Source organism: Scyliorhinus canicula, chromosome 18 (assembly GCF_902713615.1).
Source record: "Scyliorhinus canicula chromosome 18, sScyCan1.1, whole genome shotgun sequence".
NCBI lineage: Eukaryota > Metazoa > Chordata > Chondrichthyes > Carcharhiniformes > Scyliorhinidae > Scyliorhinus > Scyliorhinus canicula.
Genome location: NC_052163.1, coordinates 70,640,810 through 70,653,396, shown reverse-complemented (window position 1 = coordinate 70,653,396; position 12,587 = coordinate 70,640,810). Strand labels below are relative to the sequence as shown.

Sequence of the window (12,587 nt, the reverse complement as noted above, 5' to 3'; positions counted from 1 at the left end):
GCAGATGACACGAAGGTCGGTGGAGTTGTGGATAGTGCTGAAGGATGTTATAGGTTACAGAGGGACATAGATAAGCTGCAGAGCTGGGCTGAGAGGTGGCAGATGGAGTTTAATGCGGAAAAGTGTGAGGTGGTTCACTTTGGAAGGAGTAACAGGAATGCAGAGTACAAGATTCTTGGTAGTGTAGATGAACAGAGAGATCTCGGCATCCAGGTACATAACTCCCTGAAAGTTGCCACCCAGACTAATAGGGCTGTTAAGAAGGCATATGGTGTGCTAGCCTTTATAAGCAGGGGGATTGAGTTTCGGAACCACAAGGTCATGCTGCAGCTGTACATAACTCTCGTGCGGCCGCACCTGGAGTACTGCGTGCAGTTCTGGTCACCACATTACAGGAAGGATGTGGAAGCTTTGGAAAGGGTTCAGAGGAGATTTACTAGGATGTTGCCTGGTATGGAGGGAAGGTCTTACGAGGAAAGGCTCAGGGACTTGAGGTTGTTTTTGTTAGAGAGGAGAAGGCTGAGAGGTGACTTAATAGAGACATATAAGATAGTCAGAGGGTTAGATAGGGTGGACAGTGAGAGTCTTTTTCCTCGGATGGTGATGACCAACACGAGGGGACATAGCTTTAAATTGAGGGGTGATAGATATAGGACAGATATCAGAGGCAGTTTCTTTACTCAGAGAGTAGTAGGGGTGTGGAACGCCCTGCCTGCAACAGTAGTAGACTCGCCAACTTTAAGGGCATTTAAGTGGTCACTGGATAGACATATGGATGAAAATGGAATAGTGTAGGTCAGATAGGCTTCAGATGGTTTCACAGGTCGGCGCAACATCGAGGGCATAAGGGCCCGTACTGCGCTGTAGTGTTCTATGTTCTAGTGGAAAGTTGTGCGTGGAAACAGAGGAGTTAGGGGAAGCGTTAAATGGATATTTTTCGTCAGTGTTTACACTGGAGAAAGACAATGTTGTCGAGGAGAATACTCAGGTACAGTCGACCAGGCTAGATGGGATTGAGGTTCACAACGAGGAGGTATTAGCAATTTTGGAAAGTGTAAAAATAGATAAGTTCCCTGGGCCAGATGGGATTTATCCTAGGATTCTCTGGGAAGCCTGGGAGGAGATTGCAGAGCCTTTGTCCTTGACCTTTATGTCGTCTTTGTCGACAGGAATAGTGCCGGAAGACTGGAGGATAGCAAATGTTGTCCCCTTGTTCAAGAAGGGGAGTAGAGACAACCCTAGTAATTATAGACCTGTGAGCCTTACTTCGGTTGTGGGTAAAATGTTGGAAAAGGTTGTAAGAGATTGGGTTTATAATCATCTTGAAAAGAACAAGTTGATTAGCGATACTCAACACGGTTTTGTGAAGGGTACGTCATGCCTCACAAACTTTATTGAGTTTTTTGAGAAGGTGACCAAACAGGTGGATGAGGGTAAAGTGGTTGATGTGGTGTATATAGATTTCAATAAGGCGTTTGATAAGGTTCCCCACGGTAAGCTATTGCAGAAAATACGGAAGTATGGGATTGAAGGTGATTTAGCGGTTTGGATCAGTAATTGGCTAGCTGAAAGAAAACAGAGGGTGGCGGTTGATGGCAAATGTTCATCCTGGAGTTCAGTTACTAGTGGTGTACCGCAAGGATCTCTTTTGGGGCCACTGCTGTTTGTCATTTTTATAAATGACCTGGAAGAGGGTGTAGAAGGATGGGTTAGTAAATTTGCAGATGACACGAAGGTCGGTGGAGTTGTGGATAGTGCTGAAGGATGTTATAGGTTACAGAGGGACATAGATAAGTTGCAGAGCTGGGCTGAGAGGTGGCAGATGGAGTTTAATGCGGAAAAGTGTGAGGTGGTTCACTTTGGAAGGAGTAACAGGAATGCAGAGTACTGGGCTAATGGCAAGATTCTTGTTAGTGTAGATGAACAGAGAGATCTCGGCATCCAGGTACATAAATCCCTGAAAGTTGCCACACGGGTTAATAGGGCTGTTAAGAAGGCATATGGTGTACTTTATCAGTAGGGGGATTGAGGTTCGGAGCCACGAGGTCATGCTGCAGCTGTACATAACTCTGGTGCAGCCACACCTGGAGTACTGCGTGCAGTTCTGGTCACCACATTATAGGAAGGATGTGGAAGCTTTGGAAAGGGTTCAGAGGAGATTTACTAGGATGTTGCCTGGTATGGAGGGAAGGTCTTACGAGGAAAGGCTCAGGGAATTGAGGTTGTTTTCGTTAGAGAGGAGAAGGCTGAGAGGTGACTTAATAGAGACATATAAGATAGTCAGAGGGTTAGATAGGGTGGACAGTGAGAGTCTTTTTCCTCGGATGGTGATGACCAACATGATGGGACATAGCTTTGAATTGAGGGGTGGTAGATATAGGACAGATGTCAGAGGCAGTTTCTTTACTCAGAGAGTAGTAGGGGTGTGGAACGCCCTGCCTGCAACAGTAGTAGCGTGGCCAAATTTAAGGGCATTTAAGTGGTCACTGGATAGACATATGGATGAAAATGGAATAGTGTAGGTCAGATAGGCTTCAGATGGTTTCACGGGTCGGCGCAACATCGAGGGCTGAAGGGCCTGTACTGCGCTGTAATGTTCTATGTTCTAAATGGATCCTTCTCTGTCTGGCGAACTGTAACTAGCAAGGTGCTGCAAGAGTCAGCCCTCAGACCTCAACTGTTTACAATTTAATTATCTGCCAGCAGGGACAGAGTGTAACAGCAAAATTTGTGGATGATTCTAAAATAGGTGGGAAAGCAGCCAGTGAAGAGGAGATAAAGATTTTAGTAAGAAGTCTTACAACACCAGGTTAAAGTCCAACAGGTTTGTTTCAAACACGAGCTTTCGGAGCACTGCTCGTTCCTCAGGTTATTCTTCTGAGGAAGGAGCTGTGCTCCGAAAGCTCGTGTTTGAAACAAACCTGTTGGACTTTAACCTGGTGTTGTAAGACTTCTTACTGTGTTCACCCCAGTCCAACGCCGGCTTCTCCACATCATAAAGATTTTACAGACGGATATAGGTAGGCTAGGAGATTGGGCCAAAATTTGGCAGATGAAGTTTAATGCAAATAAGTGTGAGGTTATCCATTTTGGCCGAAAAAATGGAAAGGCAAATTATTGTCTAAATGGAAAGCAGATTCAAGCTGCACCTGGGCAGAGGGATCTGGGTGTCTTTGTTCATGAATCGCAGAACATTGGATTGCAGGTGCAGCATGTAATTAAAAAGGAAATGGAATGTGAGCATTTATTGCAAAAGGACTGGCGTATAAAAGTAGAAAAGTGTCTGATTGAGGTATATACAATACTAAATGGGATTGATAAAGTAAACGTGGACCAAATGTTCCCCCTTGTGGGGAAATCTAGAACGACAGGTCATGGATATAGGTTGACAGGTGGTAGATTTAGAACTCGGATGAGGAGGAACAATTCCTCGCAGAGGGTGGTGAATGTGTGGAACTCGCTGCCCCATAGTGCAGTGGAATCTGAGTCATTAAATGTTTTCAAGAAAGGGATAGATGTATTTTTGTTTTTTAAAAATGGGTTAATGGGATATGGGCAACAGGTGGGGAGGTGGATTGAATGGCAGAGCAGGCTCGAAGGGCTGAATTCCTATGTTTCCTGTATTGTACACTGGGTTTAAAAACTTTTGTGTGTTTCTAATCATGCACATATGATTCTAGTCAGATTGCTGGTACCAAAGTAATGTTAACCGTTTCATTCAAGACACTGCTTCAACAAACTGGTCTACCAGTTAGATGAATCCAAATATCTGGTTACAACAAATATTGCAATTGTTACACCTCCCTGCGCAAATGTGCAGTCAGTTAAAGTCCCACGTATCCCGGGGTCGCAACAAAAGTGAATTAACCAATAATTCTTCAAAAACATTCTGAAGTCTTTGGCCCTTGGCTGCTGAATAATTCCAGTCGTCAGGTTTGTAAGTTGAAATTCAATTACTGTTAATTTATAACACGATTAATGGTGAAATGTTCACTGAATATAACTGAATAACAACAAGCTAATCTACTACCCCCTTTAACTGTCCCACCCACACAGACAGACAAACACAAAGAGGGGGGGGGGGGAGAAGGGGTGAAAATAATGGTGCTGTGTCTTTTCGTCCGACGTCACTTCGTCCAACGACACTTAGTCCACGTCTTTTGGTCCAACGTCTTTTTGTCCGCACGTCTTTTGGTCCAACGCCTTTTTGTCCAATTATCCAATTACAAATAAACTCCGTATAAAACCATTTAATTGATAAAATGCAAGTACAATACAGCAAGTGAATTTAATTGCTAAAATGCAAGTAATTGATAAAATGCAAGTAAAATGCAAGTTGAAAAATGCAGTTTAAAAAATCTAAAAATGCAGTTAAAAAATCTAAAAGTTTACTAATTATAAGAAAATACTGAACGCCTCAAAAGATTGGTCGTTGAATATGATTCTACAACAAAAATTGATTTCTTGAGGAATGTTGCTTACAATTTACATCAATTTTAAGTAACTTGAAGAATTTACATTTTCCAACTGTATTCTCTAAGTGATGATATCTTTCGAGAATTTTAAGTAATTAGTAAACTTTTAGATTTTTTAACTGCATTTTTAGATTTTTTAACTGCATTTTTCAACTTGCATTTTACTTGCATTTTATCAATTACTTGCATTTTAGCAATTAAATTCACTTGCTGTATTCATTTTATCAATTAAATGGTTTTATACGGAGTTTATTTGTAATTGGATAATTGGACAAAAAGACGTTGGACCAAAAGACGTGCGGACAGAAAGACGTTGGACCAAAAGACGTGGACGAAGTGTCGTTGGACGAAGTGACGTCGGACGAAAAGACGCGACACGGAAAATAATACGGGTGGTAAAAATATAAGAGTCTTTGCTTCAAATGATGGTTCGCATGATGGTTCGCAGCATGCGTTCCTCACAGCACACTGGTTTACGCCTCCAGTTTACAACTGGTGATGGTCTTCCTTGCCGAGCCATTCATTCAGTACTCCCAGCAGCAGGCTTTCTTCTGGGGAGAGACCTTAGTTTATATTGGCCTTCAGTTTGAAGGTACACATTCAGCCTATTTCTTTCCTGGGACCCTTTATTTCACATCAAACCTTGCTTCCAGTTTTGGTTTGACTTCAAGCCTTTGCAGATTTGAGAGAATGACACCCTGTCTTGCTGGAGGAGAATCAGCCCTCACTGTGGCCTTATGGAGAAAGCTTAGCTGGATCGTTTGGTTGAAATCCTCCCCCCAGACTGCAGAACCAAAAATGAAACTAAAATGGAACCTTGTGGCGAATCCAGAAGGAGACTATCCAATCAACACTTGTTACTGGGCAGGTCACAGCTTTGTCAGCCAATTCATTGGCCACCAGCTTACTCTTCTACAAGTATTTTTTTTTAAAGTATTTTTATTCAGGTTTTGCAGAATTTTTCATAAAAGAACAGTAATAACAATAATAACAAAACTAACTAGTGAATATTAACATAGTATAAAAAGAGAATATAGAATAACAATTAAATAGACATTACCCCACGCGACCCAGTCTTCCCACACCATCCCAATGAAGCACTCACCCCCTACACCCCCACCCCCCCCCCACCATGCCTAGCTCTATCTTTTTTTAAAAATGTTTTAAATAATTTTTTATCACAACAGATTTTATTACAACAGAGAAAAACAGTAACCCCTTCCCTCCAATACAAAAACAATAAATTAACAAGAAAAATAAATAAGCAGAAAACCATGAGAACAAACCCCCATAACGAACCCGTACCCACCCCCCCCCCCCCCCCCCCCCCTCCCCGGCTACCTTCCCCCGATTCCCGTCCATTTTCCCCTGATTCTTGGCCACCCGGCTATTCTTCCTCTTGTTCGTTGGCCACAAACAGGTCCCGGAATAGTTGCATGAATGGCTTCCACGTTCTGTGGAAGCCGTCGTCTGACCCTCGGATGGGGAATTTGATTTTCTCCATTTGGAGAGATTCCGAGGGGTCGGACAGCCAGTCTGCAGCTCTGGGTGGTGCTGCTGACCGTCAGCCAAACAGGATTCTACGGCGGGCGATCGGGGAGGCAAAGGCAAAGGCGTCCGCCCTCCTCCCCAGGAATAGATCTGGCTGGTCTGAAACCCCAAAGACAGCCACTATCGGGCACGGCTCCACCCTCACTCCCACCACTTTGGACATAGCCTCGAAAAAGGCTGTCCAGTACTCCACAAGTCTGGGGCAAGAGCAGAACATGTGGGCGTGGTTGGCCGGGCCTCTTTGGCACCGTTCACATCTGTCCTCCACCTCCGGGAAGAACCTACTCATACGGTTTCTTGTTAAGTGGGCTCTATGTACCACTTTTAGTTGCGTCAAGCTGAGCCTTGCGCACGTGGCGGTGGAGTTGACCCTATGCAGTGCTTCGCTCCAGAGTCCCCACCCTATCTCAATCCCCAGGTCATCCTCCCATTTCTTTCTTGTTGCGTCCAGTACGGTGTCGGCCCTTTCTACCAGTCGGTCATACATGTCGCTACAGTTCCCTTTATCTAGGATACTTGCGTCCAGTAGGTCTTCCAGTAGTGTCTGTCATGGCGGTTGTGGGTACGTCCTTGTCTCCTTTCGTAAGAGGTTTTTGAGCTGCAGATACCGTAGCTCGTTCCCCCTGGCTAGCCGAAATTTCTGTCAGTTCGTCCAGTGTTGCGATCCTGCCGTCCGTGTATAGGTCCCTGACTGTCAGTGTCCCTCCGTCCTGCCTCCACCTTTTGAAGGTGGCGTCAGTCAGTGCTGGTGTGAACCTATGGTTGTTGCAGATAGGAGCCTTGTCCGACATTTTGGTCAGGCCAAATTGCTGCCGCAGTTGGTTCCAGGATTGGAGGGTGGCTGTCACCACTGGGCTGCTGGATGGGGATGGGAGTGCTGCCGTGGCAAGGGCCCGGAGGGAGGTCCCCATGCAGGAGGCCCCCTCCGCATGCACCCACTCGGCCTCTGGCTCCTGGATCCATCCCCTTACTCGCTCGGCTGTTGCCGCCCAGTGGTAGAATTGTAGGTTTGGGAGGGCTAGATTTTGTTTTTTGTAGGACCTTCTTTGGGATCCTAGCATTTTTACCCCCCATACGAACACCGTGATTAGTTTGTCCAGCGCTTTGAAAAAGGCCTTGGGGATGTAGATCGGAATGGATCTAAACAGGAAGAGGAACCTGGGCAGTACGTTCATTTTGATTGTCTGGACTCTCCCCGCTAGGGAGAGTGGGAGTGTGTTCCATCTTTGCAGGTCCTTTTTTACTTCCTCCGTCAGACTGGTGAGGTTCCATTTGTGGATCCCTTTCCAGTCATGGGCTATTTGGATCTCCAGGTAGTGGAATTTGTGTCGGGCGTGTTTGAACGGCAGCCCCTTTAGTGCCCCCCCCCTCCCCCTCCCCCCTTACGGGTGTATTGGGAAGATCTCGCTTTTGCTCATGTTGAGTTTGTAGCCCGAGAAGGCTCCAAACTCTTTCAGGAACGCAATGATTCCATCCATGCTACTCTGTGGGTCCGAGATGTAGAGGAGCAGGTCATCTGCATAGAGTGAGACTCTGTGCTCTCTGCCTCCCCTTCGGATCCCCCTCCAATTGTTTGCTGCCCTGAGCGCGATTGCTAGCGGTTCGATTGCTAGTGCGAACAGCAGCGGGGACAGTGGGCATCCTTGTCTGGCGCCCCTGTGCAGCTGGAAGTTGGGTGTTGGTATTGTTGGTCCATACACTCGCCATGGGAGCGTTGTATAGGAGCTTTACCCAAGCAGTGAACCCTGTTCCAAGCCCGAACCGCTCCAGTACCTCTATGAGGTATTTCCATTCGACTCTGTTCTGCGTCCAGGGAGACGATCACCTCTTGTGTTCTCTCCCCGGAGGGGGTCATTATCACGTTCAGCAGGCGCCTGATGTTCGAGGTAAGCTGTCTACCTTTGACGAAGTCCGTCTGGTCCTCTGCGACCAGTTTGAATACACAGTCTTCTAGCCTTTTGGCTAGGATTTTGGCCAGTATTTTGGCGTCTGCGTTCAGCAGAGAGATGGGTCTGTATGACCCACATTCTGTTGGGTCTTTGTCTTTCTTAGGTATCAGCGAGATTGAGGCCTGTGCTAACGTGGGTGACAGTGTGCCCCTAGCTAGCGAGTCTGTGAACATCTCCCGCAGGTGCGGGGCCAGCGCTGTCGTGAATATTTTGTAGAAGTCCGCCGGGAATCCGTCCGGTCCCGGCGCCTTCCCCATCTGCATGGAGCTAATGCTGTCCATGATCTCTCCCAGTGCTAGTGGTGCTTCCAGGTCCCGTTTTCTGCCCTCTCCCACGACTGGTATGAACATAGAACAGTACAGCACAGAACAGGCCCTTCGGCCCTCGATGTTGTGCCGAGCAACGATCACCCTACTCAAACCCACGTATCCACACTATACCCGTAACCCAACAACCCCACCCCCCCTTAACCTTACTTTTAAGGACACTACGGGCAATTTAGCATGGCCAATCCACCTAACCCGCACATCTTTGGACCGTGGGAGGAAACCGGAGCACCCGGAGGAAACCCACGCGCACACGGGGAGGACGTGCAGACTCCGTACAGACAGTGACCCAGCCGGGAATCGAACCTGGGACCCTGGAGCTGTGAAGCATTTATGCTAACCACCATGCTACCATGCTGCCCCGTCCATCAAGGAACTGGTTCATCCCAACCTTCCCCGTTGGGGGCTCTGAGGTGTACAGCTCTTGGTAGAAGGCCTTGAAGGTTTTGTTAATCCTCTCTGGTTCTGTTTCCAACGTGCCTCCGGTACCCCTGATTTGCGCAATTTCTCTGGTGGCTGCCTGCTTTCTCAGCTGGTGTGCCAACAGGCGGCTGGCTTTGTCTCCGTGTTCGTACAGGGTCCCGCGCGCCTGGCGGAGTTGGCGCACTGCTTTCCTGGTGGAGAGCAGGTCAAAGTTCCTTTGTAGTTCTTTCCTCTCCGCCAGGAGCTCTACGGTCAGGGCCCCGGAGTATTTACGGTCTACCTCCGGTATGGAGTCGACCAGCTTCTGCCTAGCCACCCTTTCCTCACTATCTCTTTGCGCTTTGAAGGGAATGATTTCTCCTCTTAGTACGGCTTTAAGCGCTTCCCAGAACGTGGAGGGTGAGACCTCCCCGTTTTGGTTGTTCTCCGTGTACTCTGCTATCCTTTCGCTGAAGGCCTTGTCAGCTAGTAAGGCACCGTCCAACCTCCATGTGGGGCGTTGGGCCCTTCCCGTCTCTAGCCGCACGTCCATGTAGCGTGGAGCGTAGTCTGATATCACAATTGCGGAGTATTACACTTTGTCTATCCCTGGAAGCACCGTTTTCCCCACCACAAAGAAGTCAATTCTGGTGTACACGTTGTGTACTGGGGAGAAGGAGAATTCTTTCTCCCCCGGGTGGGCGAACCTCCAGGGGTCCACTGCTCCCATCTGCTCCATAAAGTGACTGAGTTCCCTTGCCATGCTTGAGGTTTTCCCCGTTTTGGGGTTTGATCTGTCCGTCTTTGGATCCTGTACACAGTTGAAGTCGCCCCCCCTATGATTAGTCGATGCGTCGCCATGTCCGGGATTTCAGCCATGGTCTTTTTGATGAATCTCGTGTCGTCCCAGTTGGGAGCGTGCACATTGACTAGAACTACCGGTGCCCCATCCAGGGCCCCGCTGACCATGCCATACCGCTCCCCTGGGTCTGTAACCGTCTTTGTCGCCCTAAGCGTCATCCTCTTGCCGATCAGGATCGCCATCCCCCTGGCCCTTGTCCCATAGCAGGAATGGTAGGTTTGTCCCACCCAGCCTTTTCTTACCCGCAGTTGGTCCTGCTCCCTCAGGTGCGTCTCTTGGAGGAAGACTATGTCGGCCCTCATATTTCTGAGGTGGGTGAGGACTCTGGATCTCTTCACTGGGCCATTAAGTCCCCTTACGTTCCAGGTGATTATCCTGGTGGGGGGCTTCTGCCCCCTCGTTCCTGTGGGATTAACCATACTTATCTGCTGGACGCGCCCCTGCCCTCTGGGGTTTCCCTTTGTTAGGGAGCCGTCCAGGATGGCCGCTGTCACTGCTCTCCCCATGCGGTCGGGTCTCTGCGCTCCGGGGTTTCCCCTTGTCCTGGGGGCACCCGCCATGACCGTCCACGGTGTGTCCGCCACGCGGGTAGTCCCCTGCACTCTGGGGGCTCCCTTCGCCCACAGACCGTACTGGGTGGGTGCTTGCAGCAGTTCCTTGTTTCGAGCCCTTGGTTGTGGCACTTTGTAGCCCTGTTCCTTTTCTGGCCTCTTTTGTCCCTCCATCCCGTCATCTCCCCTCCCCGGTCTCTTGCTCCCTGTGTGCCCTCCCTTTTCCGTTCTCCCCCGTATACCCCTCCTTTGCCCCTCTATCCCCTATTCCTGTCCCCGTTTGCTCTCCCGACTTTGACGGGTGTTCCCCCCCCCTCCCCTGCCTGGCGCCTTCCCCCCTGTTGGGGGTGCGCTGCGGCCCTGCTTTGTTGCGTGCCCCCGGCGCTAGCTTTCCTGCTAGTACGGTGGCTCCCCTCTCGGGGGTTATTGTCTCGCTTCTCCCCTGCCTGGCCTCTACTGTTTCTGCCCGCTCTTCCCCCATCCTACCCTGCACCCCTCTCGCCTGCTCTCCCTTCTCCATTACGCTCGTTCCCTCGTGCTGGGGCCTGGCCTCCCGCCTGGAGCGGTCCCTCGGGCAGTGGTTTGTTCTTTGTTCTGGGTGTTCCTGCCGGGGGGTGGCTGGCATTGCCTCGCCCCTCCCCACCCACCCCCCGTCGGCGTGTCGTTGCCCCTTGCCAGGGGCCCCCGCGGCCCCCCCCCCCCCCCCCCCCCCCCCGGTTGTTTTCCAGCCCATGCTCCTCAACGGACCTATTCGCCTCAGCGGGGGCTGTAAAGAAGTATCTCCTCTACAAGTATGAAGGGCTGAATGGCCTCCTCCTCCTACAAGTATGAAGGGTTGAAGAGCCTACTTAGGAACATAGGAATCAGGAGCAGAAGCAGGCAATTCGGACCTTCAAGCCTGCTCCACCATTCAGTCAAATCATGGCTGATCTCTCGTCCTACTAATATTCTTGTGATCTTATTTCACTTTTTGTAACTTCTACTTTTAACATAAATTGAAATCAATGTAAATTGAACCCTAATTAATAAGCAGATAATAGTTCAAATAAATAGATACGTTTTATTTTAGTCTTGCTGGACCATGAGCACCTGCATCACTTCATGTATGAATGTGGCAGTACGTAGCTGAAGAGTTCCACAATATATTGTTCTTTATTCAGGCAGGGTAGGTCAAGAATCCTTCAAACAGATGAATTTACCGTCAGATGTCATGGGTATAATCTTCATAAGACCAAGATAAAGGAACAGAATGAGCCCATTCGGCCCATCGAGACTGCACCAACCCTTGGAAGGAGCACCCTACATAAGCTCACGCCTCCACCTATCCCCATAACCCAGTAACCCCGCCAAATGTTTTTGGACACTATGGGCAATTTATCATGGCCACTCCACCTAACCTGCACATCTTTGGACTGAGAGGAAACCAGAGCACCCGGAGAAAACCCACACAGACACGGGGAGACTGTGCAGATTCCGCACAGACAGTGACCGAAGCTGGGAATCTAACCAGGGACCCTGGAGCTGTTAAGCAACTGTGCTAACCACTGTGCTACCGTGCTGCTCTTGACCTCCATAGTCTTCTGCGGCAATGAGTTCCACAGTGGCTAGCACTGTTGCCGCACAGCAGGGACCCTGGGTTCAATTCCGGCCTTGGTTCACTGTCTGTTTGGAGTTTGTACGTTCTGCCCCTGTCTACATGGGTTTCCTCCGGGTGCTCCGGTTTCCTCCCACAGTCCAAAGATGTGCTGGTTAGGTGATTGGCCATGTTCGTTTGCCCTTTAGTGTACATAGATGTGCGGGTTACGTGGATAGGGCAGGGTGGACAGGGGAGTGGATATGTGTAGAGTGCTGTTTCAAAGTGTTGGTGCAGACTCAATGGGCCAAATGGCCTCCTTCTGCACTGTAGGGATTCCATGACTGAAAATATTCCTCCTCATCTCGGTTTCAATGGACCGTCACTTGAGTCTGAGGTTGTGCCCTCTGGTTCTAGTCTCCTACTACTGGAAACATCTTCTCCATATCGACTCTATCAAGGCCTCTCTATATTTCAAAGAGATCCTCCCTCATCCTTCTATACCCCCATCGAGTCCAGACTCAGAGTCCTCAACCACTACTCAAATGAAAAGCCCTTTATTCCGGGGATCATTCTTGTGAACCTCCTCTGGACCCTTTCCAAGGCCAGTGCATCCTTCCTTGGATGAGGCCCAAAACTACTCACAATATTCCAAATGGGATCTGACCAAAGCCTTATCCAACCTCAGCAGCACATCCCTACTCTTGTACTCTAGTCCTCTCGAAATGAATGCTAACATTGCATCTGCCTTACTAACTGGCAACTGAAACTACATGTTAACCTTGAGAATCCTGAACTAGGACTCCTAAATCCCTTTGTGTTTCAGATATCCAAAGCATTTCCACATTTAGAAAAAAGTCTATGCCTCTAATCTTCCCACCTCGCACTTTTCCACATT

General features: G+C 48.8%; 1 protein-coding gene across 5 annotated transcripts in view; it reads left to right on the top strand.

The window, feature by feature from the left end:
* Window positions 1–12,587, top strand: part of recql5 (RecQ helicase-like 5) — a 197,391-nt gene that overhangs the window by 109,340 nt on the left and 75,464 nt on the right. The window lies entirely within an intron of this gene.